Source organism: Diabrotica undecimpunctata, chromosome 5, assembly GCF_040954645.1.
Source record: "Diabrotica undecimpunctata isolate CICGRU chromosome 5, icDiaUnde3, whole genome shotgun sequence".
NCBI classification, from domain to species: Eukaryota; Metazoa; Arthropoda; class Insecta; order Coleoptera; family Chrysomelidae; genus Diabrotica; species Diabrotica undecimpunctata.
This window is the reverse complement of record NC_092807.1, coordinates 19,884,210-19,900,945: the sequence shown is the minus strand read 5'-3', so window position 1 is coordinate 19,900,945 and position 16,736 is coordinate 19,884,210.

The window sequence follows — 16,736 nt, the reverse complement described above, 5'->3', positions numbered from 1 at the left end:
TGATAAACCAAATTTTATTAAAATAAAATAATTTATAATGGGTGTTCTGATTTCTGTCACGTAGTATAATTCTTTAATAGGTCCTACGCAGTGGGTTTTGCAATTTCGTTACATACCAGGAAGTATACAAATTCATTTCTTGTTTGTTTGTAAGTGGCGGAAATTTATCTAATAAATAACGAAGTGATTCATCACAGCCAATTTAAACATTAACACTAACGATAAACAAAATAGGGTAGTAGGCGAATCATAAATAACAATAATACCATATTGTTGTGAATGCTTTTTAAATATAAGTAATAATAGGTACCTTGAAATACATTTAATCTATCTATTTTAATAAATAAAATAAAAATGAAAAGGGACTTAGCCAAGGTGATACGTTGGATAAAAATGGCCAGACATGGCTAGATCAGATAATAAAAAATTTGTCGAATACCCATCCTTCTGATAATGACTATCTGTTCTGGATTTTAGCAAACAAATTGGGAATTGTCAGTATATTTATAGCGGCACTTAACAGTTCAATCGTGCTTTCACTGGGAAACCATTTTTTTAAATTTTGCTGCCAACAAAAAAAGCTGGTTGTAAAATTGTCTCTGTAAAATTGATTATCTATCTATAAGATCTTCATTCACTCAATATTAAATACACTGAACGGCAAAAAAAGTGACCACCCTATAAATTTCCGAAAATAAAAATTCATTTCATATTGCGTCTCAATTAAAATATATATTACGATCATGTAAGCTTGTTTTTGACAGTTGGCAGTTTTGATTTTAATGTTATTGTTTTCTGTAGTCGTTGTTTATCTTCTAAGTTAAAAACATTTAATTAAACAGTAATTTACTTTTTCAAACGCGGATTTCGGCTTAGTGAATAATTAAGATATGGTATTCATCATCATCTTTGGCTCTACAAGCCTGTGTGCTTGATCTTGGCTAGATCTTGGCCTGCCTCTCTTCCTGGTTCCTACTGGCTCTTGATACAATATCTGTTTTTGGGGGTCTCCAGTATCCATTCTTTCAAGGTGTCCTACTCACCTTAGTATATTAATTTTAATAGACCAGACGATGTTGCATTTTTCATAGCATTGATACAACTCAAAATTGTAGCACCTGTGCCATATCCCGCTTTCTTGTACTCCTCCGTATATGTGCCTAAGTATTCTCCTTTTAAAGCGGCCTAACAGTTCTTCGTCGCTTTTTACCATAGTCCATGTCTCTGATGCGTATGCCAGGACAGGTTTATTAAGGGATTCATATATTTGTATCTTGGTTTTTCTGCTAATTATATTTGAAGTTTAGAGCTGCTTTAGTCCAAAGTAAGCTCTGTTCGCCAGGTATATTCTTCTCTTAATTTCTACGCTTACTAGGTTGCTGTTATTTAGTTATGTTCCAAGATATATAAACTCCGAGACCCCTTCGAATGTGTGTGCTTCTGTCACCAGATCTTGTGTTTATCTAGGATATTGTGTTATCTACAGTAAATATTGCTCGAATTATTAACGAACGAAACTTTAGGTATTCCGAGAACTACAAGAGCTTTCCATCCCTTTATAGAGACTGGTACATACTCACGTCGACCTTGTTCCGGTCGTAGAAGAGTTACCTCGCAAAGAGATGATCATGATCGTTTTATTGTTATGGAACTTTTAAGAAATCGCCATTCCACTGCAATTGCTGCAAGAAACCGTCTGCAGGAGGTTCGAAATGTGAATGTAAGTGAGAGACCGGTTAGAAGACGCCTCAATGAAAGAGGACTAATGGCAAAAAAGCCGGCGATTGTTCCCGAATTACAACCCAGACACTGTAGGAATCGGTTAATTTTGCTCGACATCAATACTGAGATATACAGGATTGGAGTCAAATTCTCTTTACTGATGAATTGCGGTTCTGTTTGTAGTCTGGCCTGTAGACGGTTTGGAGATGGAAAAATGAAAGATATGCCTAGGCTTGTATCTCCCAGAGAAGAAAGTTTGGCGGTGGTGATGCCATGGTTTGGGCTGGAATCTCATTTGAAGCTCGAACTGAACTTATTTTCATTAATGGCCCCCTGAATGCTCGCCGGTATATAGAAGATGTATTTGGCAGAATTACTTGGTGGCAGTAGGAATTAATACTTCTAGAAATGGCCAGCCTGCAGCCCTGATCTGAATATCATCGAACATCTTTGGGATGAAATTCATCGTAGGGTTAGAAGTCAACCAGGCTAGCCAGAAAGTCTTGCATAGTTTCATAACATCCTTCGTGAATAATATGAACGTATTCCTTAAGTTTTTATGTAAAATTTGTTCCTTTCCTCTTCAAATCGTATGTAAACGGTTATTGATGTTTTAGGGCATAATACCCGATGTTAGACAATTTTGTTTAAGTTCACTCTTCATATTTTTGTTTGTAATTCGTTTCGATATTACACTATTTTCTTTTGTAGCCTTTTAATTAAATAAATTATGCTAAGGAATGAAGCAGTAATGCCCATTTCTTGTTTTAAAAATGGAAGATGTTGAGTATACAATATGAAACAGTGCATAAAACTTCCAATGAATTTTTATTTTCGGAAATTTATAGGGTGGTCATTTTTTTGCCGTTCAGTGTATAAGCATTTCCTAATTACTTCCGTTCTTCGTCTGCGTTTCTTACTTTATTATTATCTCGGGCCAGCAAATTTTTTTACGGTCTTCTGTACATCACATTTGTGATTTTCCCTGCCATCTCCTGTTTCCCAAAGATCTCCAATCTAGAATTAGATTATTCCACCTTTCAGTTTCATATCTAATCTTGTGTCGTGCAATTTTAATTTTAGTTTTGCTATTTCTTTTCCGACATTTTAATTGCTATTTTTTTTGCCTTCTTTTCTTATATCATCATCATTATCTAGCTCTTTCATTCTTCATGGAATGTTTGTTGCTCTTACTTAGAGCTCTTTGATTCGCTTATAGCGGGGAATCACTCCCCATTATTTTTCTGCATTGTCACAGATTGTTGTCAAACTTAACTATCGTGACAATTTTCTTCCACTCATTTCGATCTGTCCATAGGTCCCACCAGTTTCTCACTGTGTTATTGCCACATTATTGCCATAAATTATTCGCGTGATCCTTTCCCAAGTTAACATGGTCCTTTTCTAACTTGGCACACACATATTTTATTATATACTAGCGGACCAACTCGACATCGAGTTTTTTAAATGAAATTTTTATTTTGCGAAAAAAATTAAGAGATCAATACAAACAATATAAGCAAGAATATACCTAACATTCATCAATAATAATGCAAGTAAAAAGTGTATTAAATATCACGAAATATTTCGTCGAAAACAATGTTTTTTGTTACAATGTCTCCATTTTCTGAAAACTTTTGCTTGGCACCGGGAGTTATGTAAACTTTTACGCCATCAAATGAGCGGGATCGAGACATTGCCACATATAGCTGTCCATGGAAAAAAACAGGATTTGGAAGATAAATCCCAACCTTCTTCAGACTTTGTCCTTGTGCTCTGTTGATGGTCATCGCAAAAGCTAATTGGACTGGAAACTGAAGTCGTTGCATGGAAAAACTGAAGGGTCGCCCTAAGTGATAAAAAACCTTGTAAAAGTCATAATGTAACATTTAATTAAAAATATAAAGTAGTTTCAATTTTAAAAATTTTTTGTTTTTTCAAAAAATTTCAAAACCGGAAGTGAATTTTACAATTTTTTTTTTTTTTCAGTTTCAACATCAGAAGACGATGCTTAATCCGAATATATATAGTTTGTCATTATTAAACGATTTAAGAGGTTTTTTATCACTTAGTACAGGGAAAGGATGGATCCTTCGACTCCCCGACTCTCTATCGTCAATATAGCTCACTTTTTAATTTCAGGAAATTCAGTTCTCTATGTGAGGCGAGAACTCAAAAATTTCCCAAAATTTGTGAGAAAAGGAGTAATTCAAATTTTTTTAAAATAAAATTTCAAGCTAATTAAGTGAAATAATTAATAAACTTAATAAGAAAATAAAAGTCTTAATAAAAAAAAGTTTTATAATTTAAAAAAAATCGACCGGAAGTAAAAATATTTTTATCAATAACTCAAAAACTATAAATGATAATTTCGTGAACTTACATTTTTGAACTCTACGTTGAATTCTCTATTGATTTGACTAATAAAAACGAAACCGGAAGTCGACCTCAAAACCGGAATGCAATTTTTAGTTTATCAAATGTCGACATGGATATCATTTAGCAGTTAATTTTGCATGCTGATAACGAATCCGGTGTCAGATTTGCTCTATCTTGACGTTTTATGCGCGTTTCGGGTCACTTCCGGTGTCGGATCGCAACCGGAAGTACATATTTAGATTCGTCTCGACGAGACCTTTCGATCCATATATACATTGTGGGGTCTAAAACTTAAAGTAAATTTTAACTTTCGGTCATCTCAAAAGCGGAAGTGAATTTTTGTACCAAAAGTATATCTTGACAATCTCATACGTAATACTAATAATATTCCGAAAAAATATTTTAATTATCTAATATGGTTTTTGAGTAAAGTGGTGGACAAGAAAAGGGCTTAGCGTTTTAGTATATAAGATTTTTTTCCTTTGTTGCAAGCTATGCCGATATCTACTAACTTTAATTTACTATTAACTGGCATTAACCATTTCTTGTTGTTTGAAACGTTCTAAACGTTTGGTATTCCTTTCCTTAGGTAGATTTGGCTTCCTCTGTGGGTGTGTTGATTGTTGCTCCGGAATCCTCAGATTATTGCCACAAATTGGTCGAATTACACCTATAGTGACCCTACTTGAGTCTTACTACTGAAGAAACCTGCCAACGAGTTCTATAAAAAAACGATGAACGACGATTATAACGATGAAAGAGAAAGAGGTGTTGGATCAGGATCCTTAGAAAGCAGTGAGAATACTTATAGCCTTAATAATAGAGTTAATGCGATGAAGAGCGATTTTGAGTCCATAAAAATCTCAAACTGATGTATATTGAAAATATATATAATGTTATAAAAACTCTTGTTTGTTCCAACACGTGACTTGATCGGCCTTCGAAGATTAGTTACGTGACAATGTTATTATTAAACGTTGCTCATTGTGTTTATACTAATAAACTAGATTAAATGATTTTAATGATCCAGTATTATTTATAAATTTTTGTTTTAAATCCTAGCTATATACATGTATTAAATTAATAGACAAATCAACATCAAAAATTGCTATCAATGACCTTGTCGTTTATCTCGTGCTACACGAGTTGTCCTGTAAATATACATATTAATTAAGTTCTTCATTGATATTATAAAATCTGTATGTATGTTTACACTACAAGGAGTGTTCTGTAGATTCTGGATAAAAATACGGTCGCATATTTTTCATGAAATAACTCGTGTTAAAGTACTCTTCCTTTGATCGTAGTCTTTTGCCCATCATTTAGGCATTTGTGAATAAATTTATACAACACTTCCAAAAAAACTAAATTTTTTAAACGGCTTATTATTGCCAGAAAAACTATTTTTTAACTTTGAGAAATCATATGTTTGTAAAGTTAGCATATCCATTTTATAAGACCGAATTTAGAACAACACTATAATTTATTGCTAATTTATTACGGAATGAAAAAATTTATTGATGTAGCCGTTTTCGAGAAACAGTGGGTATGCTAACTTTATGGTAAAGCTAGCATAGCCATACCCATAACTCGACAAGGAAAAGGGGAACAGGGCCCATCGTGGCTAAATATTTTATTGCTAATTAATTGCTGTCTATTGGTATATTAACCAATCCCTAAAATCTACCTTATCATCCCCTAGCTTACAACACACCCCCGGAAAGCCGAGATATTGGCCAAAAAGCGAACCACAAGCAATTGTAGCATCTGTGGATTCCGAGAAATAATGGATGTTGTAGTTTAAGTACGAAACTACAATAATTTTTGTGTTTTGGAAAAGGTTGAAGCAATAAAATGGATTGTTGGCATCAATATATTAAATAAAAATCATATATGAAGTGGTCTTGATTACCAAATACATCATTTTTCCTGAAAGCATAAATTGCTCATACCTAAGTATCTAATAACCAGTTGCGTCTCAACCTCAGCATAGGTAAGAATTATTTAAAGTGATTGAGTTTGTATACACTTGTACCGAGTATTCCCTATAGTTTGTGTGGATAAATATCCGTGACCACTAACATATATTCTAGTACATTTCACGCTTTTTCAAAAACTTTAACCCTTTTCGTTGTCGAGATATAGATGTGGCTATGTTAGCTTGACCGTAAAATTGGCATATACATTGTTTCTCGGAAACAGTTACAGAAATATATTGTTTCTTGCAGTAAAATTTCAACAATAAATTAGCAATTAATTCCTTGTGGTTCACTTTTCTGGTTCCATCGTTTTTGGCCGATATCTCGCTTAATTGCTATAACAGTAATTAATTAGCAATCAAAATATGCTGCCAAGATGGGCTCTGTAGCCTTTTTCATTGCTCAGATATAGCTATGACTATGCCAGCTTCACCGTAAAGTCAGCATAACACCATTGTTTCTCGGGAACGATTGCAGCAATAAATTGTCTCTTGACGTAAGACTTTAGCAATAAATTAGCCATTAACTCCTAGTGGTACATTTTTTTGGTTTTAATGTTTTTTTCCGATATCTCGATTTTTCCGGGGATGCATTTTGCGCTAGGAGGATGATGGGATAGTTTTTTGCGGATTGGTCAATTGGGGATATACCAATCAACATCAATTAATTAGCAATAAAATATACCGCCAAGATGGGCTATAACATAATATGATTCCTCTATATACTATCGTTTTTTTTTACCTTGATCATTGACTCTTCTTGTCTAACAATTACAAAGTCTATTATTGATTTTTGATTGAGATCTGGTTTTGAATAAGTATATTTATGGGCGACATTTTAAACGTTCTATTAAATTTAACAAGAAGTTGTTAATTAGAAATGATGAACTCTTTCACAACAGTAAATAATCATTGACGACCAAAGAATATTTATCAAAAAGTGTCATGCCTAAGTTGTATAAGATTACTAATTAAAAATATAATATGTAATATAAATTATTTTACTTTTATTGATATATTTATAATAATCGGGTCTTAGGTTAAAACCAAGAGAGTTCTAATCAAGAAGCTTAATTTGATAGTTCAATCTTTTAGGTAGTGATCCAGGTATTATTGTTTGTCTTCTGCAATTCCATATTGTTACTCAATCCTAATATGCTTTTACGTAATCAAAATTACTGTGATTCTATGTTTCCTTTATGAAAATATTTAAGATAAACATTCTCTATCATAAAAAGTTCAAACAGTCGAAGTGTTGAATAACTAGTCCACGTATTTCCATACTTTTTAAGAAAGAAGTAATATCAGTTTTAAAGCACATTTTTTGCTGTTTCAATTTTTAATATACTACACTAAACCCTATTCATTTTACAAATTCCCAATCGTCAATAGAACCACGTGTAAGCCAAACAGGGTCGTACTGATGTACGATCTATGTATCATATGATTTTTAAAAATATTTACTTTTGAAACTGTTAGTGTAAGAATTTCTTGAAATTGAATCATTATATCACAATTAAACTAAACTCTAAAAAATAACACGACCATTAAATAACTTAACAATAACTATAACATAAATATAACACAATATATTAACTTAAAAATCAACACGATACAATTTGAATTTAAAATGCTGGCAAGTTGGGATCTGTAACATGAGAATCTGTCTCGCTTAAGGTAATAAATTGTATTTAATAGCCTCTTGACGAATGAGACGGCGAATATCAACACGTGCTCATGTTTACTGATGGGAATTTGGTAAACGAATAAACTTTACAACTTTCATAAAAATAAGTCACTTTAGGAGAGTCGCTGAACTTTTTGCTTAAAGTCGTCTCATGAAATCGACCTACGTATAAAACCAGCGTTATTCTAGTTTGGCAATTCATTTGTTGGGAAAGCTCGAGATTTGTATTATATTTTTTATCAATCACTAAATTCGCAGCCAATATTTTAGAATATGCAAACTTATAAGAGAATTAAAAATTAAATTTTTAAAACAATAAACTTCTTATATGAAAGTGTCGGTCATTTCACCTCCAGATCAATATTGTCCTATCTGGCAGATAGTTAAGTATCTGGAGAATAGGCATTTATTCATAGAATAAAATGGACCCGTCTTTTTAAGTCAAATTAGGTTGCGGTTACTTATCTGTAAGACATATGTAAAATTTATTTCGGAACACAACAATATTTACTGAATTGTATATATAATATCATAAGAGAGAAAATTTTGCCGGAAATATTTTCGACTGTATGAAGATTTGTTGCTTGGCAATTTTCGGGAGTTAAATTTTGACAGTTAAATCACGAGACGCCAGTCGAATGATTTTGTCAAAATTTAAAGATTTAAAAATTTTGCAGTTTGTTGCAAAAGGCAACAAACTTAAATAAAACCAGAAGAAAATTTTGCCAGTAAATAATTTTCTCTCGAATGATATTCGACAAGACTATTTCATGAGACAATTAATGCACCATATCAATGATCTCTATTTATTTGTTAACAATATTAAATGTACAATTATTATAAACTATAGTAGTTTGCCCATTCTTTTCTACCTTAATGAATCATTCTAAAGCACGATTTTGTATATTATTGACCTGTAGTATTTGGGACCATAATCTACTAGTAGCAAAAGATAACTAAAAGACGACAACTGCCAACAGCAACTAAACGCAGAGATTAATAAATTAACTGAAGGAAGCGTGGAATGGGCAGATATGAAAAATGCCATACTAAAAGCGAGAAAAGAGGTCCTAGGCGAAGAAGAGAAAACCACTAAAAAAGTCTGGATGACACCGGAAATAGTTGAGCTAATAACTAAAAAAATAAAATACAAAAATAAAGATGAAAATAAATATAAAACCATCAAGAATAAAATTAAATATGAAATCAGAAAGGCTAAGAAGGAATGGATGAATAAGGAATGCCAGGAACTGAAAGAAGTCGGCAAAAAACATGACACCTCAAACTTACATAAAACAATGAAAGAACTTACAGGCAATACCAGACAAAGAAGAACACCCATAACAAGAGATAATAATGGAGGAATACTTACGGGAGAGAGCAAAATAAAGGAAGTATAAAAACAATATATAATCCATCTGTTCCATGATGAGAGGGAAAATGGACAAGATATAGCTGAAGAAGAACAATACCTACAAATTTTACCCTCAGAAGTAAAGAATGCCCTACATAATGCAAAACAAGGAGAAGCACCGGATCCTGATCAAATCCCAGTTAAACTGTTAAAAGCCTTAGCTGACAGTAATATAAAGAGACTCACCCGAATTCTCAACCACATATATGTAGAGGGCAACATTCCGAAGGAACGGCTTAAATCGATATTTTTACCTCTACCAAAAAACAACAATCCCAAATTATGTAATGACTATAGATTGATAAGCCTAATGTGCCACTCTTTAAAGATTCTCTTGAAAATTGTTCAAAACCGAATTTATAAGAAATGTGAGGAGTATATAGATTAAACGCAGTTTGGCTTCAGAGGAGGCATGGGTACAAGAGAGGCATTATTTGCGTTGACGGTACTCTTGCAAAAATTTCGGGAATATAACAAGAGTGCATATGTATGCTTCATAGACTTTAGGACTTAGGAAGGCCTTTGACTGAGTGCAGCAAATGAAGTTAATAGATGAATTAAAAAACATCAATTTAGACAAAAAAGACATTGAGTTTATTAAGGCTATATACTGGAACCAGAAAGCAGTAGTAAAGATGAACGATATAGAAACAAATAATATACCGATTGCGAGAGGGATCAGGCAAGGACGCGTCTTATCTCCGACGCTTTTCAACGTGTACTCACAGGTCATATTCAGAAAAACCTTATGGAAAAAAAAACAGGGAGTAAGAATTGGTGGAGAAATCGTAAACATTATGAGATTTGCAGATGACACGGTAATTATGGCTGAGAGTATAGAAGAACTACAAACTTTACTAGATGCAATAAATAGTAAATGCATTCAAATCGAACTTGACATCAACACAGATAAGACCAAATTTATGATAGTATAAAGGGGTCCAATAAATAATGAACAACTAACCCTTGGTGGACGGCAAATAGAGAAAGTGACAAAATATAAATATCTGAGAGCTTACATCAACACAGAATTACATCCAGACCAAGAGATCGCGGTACGAATAGAAATGGCAAGAGTAGCAATCTTAAAATTCAAGCAATTGTTCTGTGACAAAAATCTGAATACTGCGCTGAGACTGAGGTTTGTCGAATGTTAAGTCTGGTCTCAACTATTGTACGGGGTAGAAATATGGACGTTAAAAGCGCAAATAGTTAAGAAGCTTGAAGCACTTAAACTTTGGATATACCAGAGAATGTTGAGAATTCCATAGACTGCCAGGGTCACCAATGAGAAAGTGCTGAGAAGGATGGGTCGGGACAAAAAATTGTTGAAAACAATAAAAGTACGCAAGACTGCATACCTTGGACACATACTGAGGAATGATAAATATAGTCTTCTGCAGATCATCATGCATGGTAGAGTCGATGGCAAAAAGGGAATAGGTAGAAAGGGGAAGTTATGACTGCGAAATATTCGAGACTGGACAAACGTGACTGTAGACGAATTATTCCACGTTACAAAAGACAGAGAAACTTTTAGAAATGTAGTCACCAACCTCCGTTAATGGAGACGGCATAGGAAGAAGAAGCATTTGTGAACTCGAAGGTCCAGCTTCATTTGTTGCTCTGAGATTTTCGATCAACTTCTGATGGTGACTGGAATCCAGCTGCAGGTACGGTTTTAGAGAGCTTGTATTTGAGTGACCCGTTAATTTAATTAACTCCTGTTAAGAAACAAGCTTGCTAGAAGTGATAGCAAGAGAGGAGAAGATTCATCCTTCCATTTGGGGTGAACGGAAGAAAGAGTCTGTGTGATAAAATCTTTGGTCCCCTTTTTTCCATGAATTTCAAAAATAGTCTAACTGGGCATAAATTTTCGTTTGATGAATTTCTTATCAGCCATTTGCTGCTTGCCAAACTTTTCGGACCGCCTTGATTTGTTTTGGAAAAATGCTGTTGTATTCAGTTCGGCCCGTAAATTCTCTCATAACATCAAATTCCTTCTGGAAAAAGTAAATCTTGCAGTTTACGTTCTCATTGCCGCTCCAAGCAAGTTCAAATGAGCAAAGGTGAAAAAACTTTTTTGTGCTTCATCGGGGGTTTCCTCGTTGTAGTTTTGGATGATTTTTAGTAGTTCTTCGGTGGATAATGCTTTTTAACTGAGTTTTCTTTTTTCTTGAACACTTTGAAGCTGCCTCCGCTTGGTATCTCTGGGCAATCTTGCACATTTGAAAAATATATCTGTGAAAGGGACAATTTTTATGCCGTACTTCGTAAAATATTTTTCTTGTACCATTTTTGCTGTAGTATTCCACATTGGCTTTACAGACGACTCTTTACAGTCTTCGCCATTGCCTTTTTTCATGTTAATAGTTTTTGATAAACGGAGCAATCTGAAGGGAATACCATGTTTATTCTTTTATTTATTCGTTTATTAAAAAAAAGGAGCATAGAATTTCGCAAATCCCAAGTCTCTAATGACTACAGTACTAATAGTGCTACACTACAAATGAAATAAAATTAACCACCCCATTTAAGATATATTGTAAAGGATAAAGAATTTTTTTGATACTAACTAGCGAAAAAATAAAACTCAATTTAAGTATTCTTTTTATTTAGGTATAGTCAAATGCTTGTTTTGTCATACCCAATGATCATAACTTTTCCAATTATGAGGAGCCTTTCTTTTCCTAGAAGGTAAATGTCCGAAAATGTTTCCATGGTCTTCCGCAAGTGATACATTATATTTTTTGTACCAAATCTTTCTAAAAGTAATTGAATATAACTGTAAAACTCTTTTCCAATGAGCAAAACCATTCTGTTGGTGACCACATACCATTAGCTATATCCTCTTAGTACTTATAAGCGTATCCTCTTGGTACTTATACACACCAAATTGTATGCAGTTTTTATATTATTGTTAAGTGAGAATATTACAGCAGATGAATGTTAACATATTTTTCCTGAAGTGTCCAGGCTACAGGTACATATACTCCTCTAATGTTGTCTACCGTTTGCTCTTCCTGTAAACTTTATATACACCTGGTGTATCAAATTGCTTCTCTACAGAAAAGTCATTCCTGCTTTTATGGAAATGGAAGCATTTTTTTTAAGGAGAGAACTAGAATAACTTTCATTGCCAAAATATGTTAGTCTCTGTTTCAAATACAGTTCAGAAAGAGTTATGATAAAATCCACTAAGATTAGTCCACATCCACAGTGGCCCGCATTTGCCAAAAACTTGGCATTGTTTACAATGAATTATTACATACACATGTTGCGGAGCGTGCAGTGCGCAAAACATGTAAAACAATATAATTATATCCATAGGAATATATTATTAATTAAAGTTATCTCTTTACTAAATACAACTGCGTTCTAAAAGAATAGCTGGTTTAAAATTAACTCTGTTAAAACGACTAAAAATTTCCTATTTCTGCAACGGAAAAGTCTGCTTGATAACTTAATCGTTTTATGTAGTAAGTTAAATTGTCAGATAAAGTTGAAATAAAACATGACCCACTTTTATATGTTTTAAGTCAAAGATAAAATTTTTAAACTATTTTTGTTGACTATTTTTATTTTAAATGACTTTGGAAAAATATGTGTTGATAAACCTACGGTGAAAAGTCGAAGATCATGAACAACAGAAATGTATTAGTGTCGAAAAGTAGGAACCTTGAATATAGGAATGAATAGCTATATAAAGCAATCTTCGATCAGTATTTAGCTAGGGATCTTTATTTAAAATCATTTGACTTCGTTTAGGATTTTTAATTATCCTTAGGGTTTGTGGTAGATTCAACACAAATATAATTCAATAACAGCCTTAGACAAAGATCTTTGATAGAATATGTTATAACCAACAGAGGTATACATCCATCAAAAATATTTGACGTAAGATGCCTCAACTTAGTAGATGTAGGTAGCGACTTACACAAACAAAAATCAGAGTCAAAGGACTAAATACAGAATCCACGGAATACTTATTCAGAAAAAACTATCAGAGAAGATTGCTGGAAATAAAATATTAGAATACGATAACATCGAGGAAAGCTGGGAAAAACTCAAAAATAACATAATTAACGCAGTAACAGAATCATTCGGAGGAAGAAAAGTAACGAACACTAACATATCAAAAAAGAAAACCTCATGGTTTAAAGGAAGCCTTTTACAATACAAAACACAACAGACACCACTATAAACGAATCAGAAACAAAACGAATACTTAAGTTAGAGATATAAAAAGGGTACACTGGCAGAGATTCTCAAAACAGATGGAACACAACAAATCAGCATATTTATGTTTCGTGGACCCTAAGAAGACATTTGACAGAGTCAAATTAAATGACATTATCCACTTATTGTACGCAACAGAGATATCTCTAGGAATAATCAAAACTATCAAAAATTTTCTTCTTCTTCTTCCTACTTTATAAATAGGCAAAATGCCTTTTTAACTTTGGTTTTTAGCCTCAATTGACGTTGTCTGACCATCTTTTCCTCGGTCGTCCCAATGATCTTCTTCCATTTGTCGATTTGTCTCTTGCTATTTGTACTATTCTATTTTCTGTCATTCTTTCGATGTGTTGATTCCATTCCACTTTTCTTCTTTTGGTCCACGCGTTTATTTCCTCTATACCACATCTCGCTCGTATTTCCTCACTCTGTCTCTTAGAGTTTGGTTTGTTATTTTTCGTAAGACTTTCATTTCTGTTGTTTCCAGTAGTATTTGTGTTTTCGCCGTATCTGCTCTTGTTTCCGCTGTGTACGTCCTTATCGGTCTTATTTTTGATTTATATATCCTGGTTTTCGTCTCCGTTGTGAGGTATTTGTTTCTCCAGATTGTGTTGTTGAGACATCCTACTGCTCTGTTTGCCATGTTCACTTGTTTTTGTACTTCTTCTTCCACTTTTCCCTAGCTTGACAGTTTTATTCCCAAGTATTCAGTTTCCATCACTTGTTCTATTATTTTGTTATTTACGACTAGTTTACATCGTCTCGGTTCCGCTGATATCACTATCGCTTTAGTTTTCTCTGTTGAGATCTCCATGTTGTATATGAGCGCCGTATCTTCGAATTCTTTAATTAATCTTTGTAGGTCATCTTCATTTTCGGCTGTTATTATGGCGTCGCCGGCGTAGCATATTATCCTTATTTCCTGTTCTCCCATTCTATATCCTCTTCTTTTTTTAACTTTCTTTATGATTTCATCCATTATCAAATTAAATATTAATGGTCTCAGCGAATCTCCTTGTCTAATGCCAGTTTCATATTTGATAGGTTGCGATAGTTTTCCTTAACATCTTACCATAGCTATGTTATCTTTATATATATATATATATATATATATATATATATATATATATATATATATATATATATATATATATATATATATATATATATATTCTCAATGGTTTTTACTAAATCCAGTGATATTCCTTTTTCGCATAATAAATGTATAACTATCAAAAATATCTACCAAAATAACACAATAAAAGTAAAAGAAGAATAACTGGCCCAATTGAAGCTGGCAATGGGATGAGATAGGGAGATTCCCTCTGTTTACTATTATTCAACCTAAATTTAACAGCTGAATTCAACCTAAAATTAACATTAAATTTAACAGCTGGTTTTGCTTTGTTTTTTTTTTAAGTTAAAAAAAATTTTTGCCATAAAACTTTCATTATACATTTTAGAATAAAATGGTTCAAATAAAAGTTGTAGGACATAAAAAGTTATGTAATTTTAACAGTTTGAAATAGGTTTGAAAATCAATATTAATAAAACCAAGTTCATGAGAATAAATGCAAGGAACAACACGCTATTCACTATCGACAATATGCAGATTGAAAATGTGGAAAACTTTACTTATCTTGGAAGCATCATAACAGAAAACGGAGGTACAGAAGACGATATTCGTATGAGGATACGAAAAGCCTAACAAGCTTTCAGCACGCTCAACCCTGTTTGGAGATCTGGCGAGTATACTACAAGGACAAAGATCCGAATATTCCGATCAAATGTCATGTCTGTTCTACTCTACGGATGTGAAACCTGGAAAGTGATAAACATCCTCACAGACAAACTGCAGCTCTTTGTTAACAAATGTCTACGAAGAATTGTTCGTATATTCTGACCTAACACCATCAGAAAAGAAGATCTACTACACCTGACCGAACAAAAGAGGGTACAAAATGAAATTAAGTCCAGAAAGTGGGGTTGGATCGGTCACACACTCCGAAAAAATAGTTCCAGTATCGCAAAGACTGTCCTAGAGTGGAATCGAAAAGGGAAAAGAAAAAGAGGTCGCCCACTACAAACTTGGAGAAGATCCATCATGGATCAGATAAGAGGCCAAGGAAAGTCTTGGAATGAGGTGAAGGCCTTAGCGCAAAATAAAACCCGATGGCGCGTTTTCACTGAAGCTCTATGCTCCACTTAGGAGTTCAAGAACCTTTATACACTCGCGATCATAAAATCCGGGTCACCTTGAAAATCGCCGTTATTTCATTTTTAACGAGCTTTATCGTAAATAATAAAAACACAAATACAAACTAATGCCTGTTTCTGAGAATTGTTGTCAGTTTAGAGGTTTCCTTTGTAACAAAGAATTCCAATAATGTCGATTGCGCGGAAAACTGTACACTTCCCAAAATAAACGGTACCTGTAACTGCCGCTTGTTTTAAATGTCTCATTTGTGTTTCGACTTTCTGTTCAAACACAACAAACAAACGTTTATTATTGCCGCCATTAGTATTTATTAGTGCCATTATTAGTGTTTATTATTGTTTATTTTTTGCCAAAAATGCCTTGACTGTTGTTAAAACGGCACGCATTGTTGCGTTTGTGGAAGACGATCACACTCAACGGCAAGTCGCAAGAACTGTTGGCGTAAGCCTTTCTACGGTTCAACGAGTGCTTCAACGCTTTCAGGAGACGAGTTTGCTAACCAGACAACCTGGCTCTGGACGAAAAAGAACGATCACACGGCACGAGATGACCGTTTTCTTGTGTGTCAGGCTTTACGAAACCGGACCTCAACTGCGGGTATGCATCGAAATTGTCTACAGGAAGTACGAAATTGCAATGTTAGCATTGCAACAGTCAGGAGAAGACTTCGTTCTTTTGGACTATCTTCTCGAGTAATGGCTTCAGGATCGCCACTTGGCCGGGCGCATCGAGTTGCACGACTAGCTTTTGCTCGACAATACGCGCATTGAGGAATTAATGATTGGAGCAAAGTATTATTCTCAGATGAATCCCGTTTCTACCTAACTGGATCCAATGGACGTGTAAGAGTTTGGAGGAAAACCGGTGAACGATTTTCATAAGCTTTCATTGCTCCAAGAATGCCATTTGGTAGAGGCTCGGTCATGGCTTGGGGAGGTGTATCTTCCAACTTCCGCACAGAATTACCCTTCATCCAAAATGGGTCCTTAACTGCACGAAGGTACATTACGGAGATTCTGGAAGAACATGTTATGCCCACCATGGCAGGGATTGGAGAAGACGCCATTTTTATGCAGGACAACGCACAACCTCCCGTTGC